Below are 2,985 nucleotides of genomic sequence, written 5' to 3' on the forward strand. Positions count from 1 at the left end.
CTCCAGTGGAACGCCGTTTGTCAGAACCCTCCGCTATGACCCATCTGCCCTTGGGTAGCCGTGCAGAGCATGGCTCATAGCTTCATTGAGTTACACAACTCAGTTTAGCATGACAAGGCTGTGATCTATGAAGGGGATTAATAAATTTTAAATAAGCCAAAATATTTATCTTAGGTGATTGACTGCATATGTTTTCTTCTTTGTAATCAAAACGTGTAAAATTCTAATAAAATAACTTCCCATTTTAACTACTTGATATAAGAAAACTCTTTTATAACAGTTAAAAATAAATCAGTGAATATTGAATTTGAAAATGAGCCCTAGCATATAAAGAAAGCGAATGAATATGTAGGTTATGTGTAATCTGCCTCTGACTTATTGTATTAGAAATAAAACCACCTATCCATGAAAGAAAAGCTATGACAAGTCTAGACAGTGTATTAAAAAGCAAAGACAGCATTTGCCTGGAAAAGTCCATATAGTCAAAGCTGTGGTTTTTCAGTAGTCGTGTATGGATGTGAGAGTTGGACCATAAAGAAGGCTGAGTGCCAAAAAATTGATGCTTTTGAATTGTGGTGTTGGAGAAGACTCTTGAGAGTCCCCTGGACAGCAGGATCAAACTGGTCAATCCTAAGTGAATTAACTTTGTATATTCATTGGAAGGACTGATGCTGAAGCTGAAGCTCCAATACCTTGCCACCGATGCAAAGCGATGGCTCATTGAAAAAGACCTTGATGCTGAGAAAGATTAAGGGTAGGAGGGAAAGGGAATGACAGAGGATGTGTTGCTTGGATAGCAACACTGAATCAATGGATATGAATATGAGCAACTTCTGAGAAATAGTGAAGGACAGGGAAGCCTAGCATGCTGCACTCCATGGAGTGCAAAGAGTTGGACACAACTTAGTGACTGTAAAGCAACAATAAAGCAGTTTTTTTTTTTAATATTTGAATTGTTCATTGAAAATCTCACTTGTCTCTGCCATCATGTGTACATAATTAATACATCAAACGTAGGTATTCCTATTTATGTCTTCGTATTACTAGTTACCATTACTTCATATGTCTTCATTTCCTTACATGTCATATGGAAGGCATGTAATTATATGTATCTTATTCAATTTAGAAAGTATTAGTATAACTTTGAAGTTCAACTCATAAAATAAAGTATTTCCTTTACTTTTAACAGGTGCTATGGAGATATGATGGCAAAAAACCAGATAACTTAGGACCCAACACCCGGTTGTATAAATGGCTTCCCCAGAGTGACCTTCTTGGTGAGACTTATCACAACAAATAATGAAAACATGAGTAACAGCTGAGCAGAGTGAGAGTGCTTCAACAGGAAACACACTTACAAAGCAATTATTAAAACACTGAAAAGGAAAACTTTACTACTTTATTATAATTTTCTTTGCTATGAGAAAAAAAGGAGAACACATAACAGATGTCAGTTTATTCTACATAGTCACATCCCTCACAGCCAGAATCTTTACTTCAGCTGTAATTACTTCTCACAGTGAACTTTTCAATAATTTCCTGGATTGTAGTTCTGTCTCTGAATTCTTTCCTTATACTTATCATTTCCATTCTGTAGAGGTATGTTAAATGCTACTAAAAATAAGAACTCTTCTGCCATTAGCAATGACTCTCAATTTCCTATTAAAAAAAAATGCACAATCATTTTTGTGAGGCAATAACACACTTCATGATAAAATGTAGCTTTTCCTTCCTCTGGTTCCAGTGCCACTACCATTATCCTTCTTTTCCCCAACACCATTCCTATCAAACTAAATGACTTCACTATATCTTTAGGTGATAAATTCTGGCATGCCCTCCTCTTTTTTTGCACATGTGGTTTCTTTCACCCAGAATGGTCTTTCAAGTTATTCACCTGCCAATCCTGGATTCATTTGTGATGTTCAAGTGACTCAGCACTTCTTTCACAAAATCTTCATTTACGCCTTCAGCAGACATAGCTGTTTCTTCTCTGAGTTCTGAAAGCAAGTTAAAAGCACTTTCAATATACATAATAATGTTATCTAAAAGATACTGCTTCTTCTAGTGCCTTATAATACCCATTTCTCATTTTATTCTGTTATAATTAATAATCTTCCTGAAATTCACTCAATCCTAGGCCATCCAAAAACCAAAGCCTTTATAACTCATGGTGGAAGCAATGGTGTTTATGAGGCCATCTATCATGGGATCCCTATGGTGGGCACACCTTTGTTTGCTGATCAAGCTGATAACATCGCTCGAATGAAATCCAAGGGAACAGCTGTCAGGTTGGACTTGGAAACAATGTCAACAAGAGATTTGCTCAACGCATTGAAGGAAGTCATTAATAATCCTTCGTGAGTATATATATATATATATTTTTTTCTTTACTAGGCACTCTTTCTAGAGAAGTTCTCATCTGAAGGCGAGGGAGGCAGCCATGAGTCTCCACATAAGCACAATGAGGCATAAGATTTGCTCAATGTTTTGGAAACAGACAAAAATAACGGGTTGTGAATGTCACATTAAGTTTTTTTCATGGTTTTATGGAAAAGGTTTCTCAGCGTTTTAAAGATAGTGGAGAAATTTGAAAACTTAATCATTAGAATGAGAAGAACCATTGAAATTCTAATGGATTCAGAAGCATTGAGAACAAAGTTATTGCAGGGAACCATGAACAATATGGATACTCATCTGCCCACTTTACTCTTTCAGCATATGACTTCTCAAATATTTTTTTTAATTTTTATTTTTACTTTATTTTACTTTACAATACTGTATTGGTTTTGCCATACATTGACAGGAATCCACCACGGGTGTACATGCGTTCCCAAACATGAACCCCTCTCCCACCTCCCTCCCCATAACATCTCTCTAGGTCATCACCATGCACCAGCCCCAAGCATGCTGTATCCTGCGTCAGACATAGACTGGCTATTCGATTCTTACATGACAGTATACATGTTACAATGCCATTCTCCCATA

General features: G+C 36.5%; 1 long non-coding RNA gene across 1 annotated transcript; it reads left to right on the forward strand.

Annotated features, from left to right (window-relative positions):
- Positions 1–1,165: 1,165 nt before the first annotated feature.
- On the forward strand, positions 1,166–2,252 carry LOC108635039. The gene is made up of 2 exons (XR_001917734.1): positions 1,166–1,277; positions 2,138–2,252. It is a non-coding gene; the product is annotated as an uncharacterized LOC108635039 (long non-coding RNA).
- Positions 2,253–2,985: the final 733 nt, after the last annotated feature.

This window comes from Capra hircus, unplaced genomic scaffold (genome assembly GCF_001704415.2).
Source record: "Capra hircus breed San Clemente unplaced genomic scaffold, ASM170441v1, whole genome shotgun sequence".
NCBI lineage: Eukaryota > Metazoa > Chordata > Mammalia > Artiodactyla > Bovidae > Capra > Capra hircus.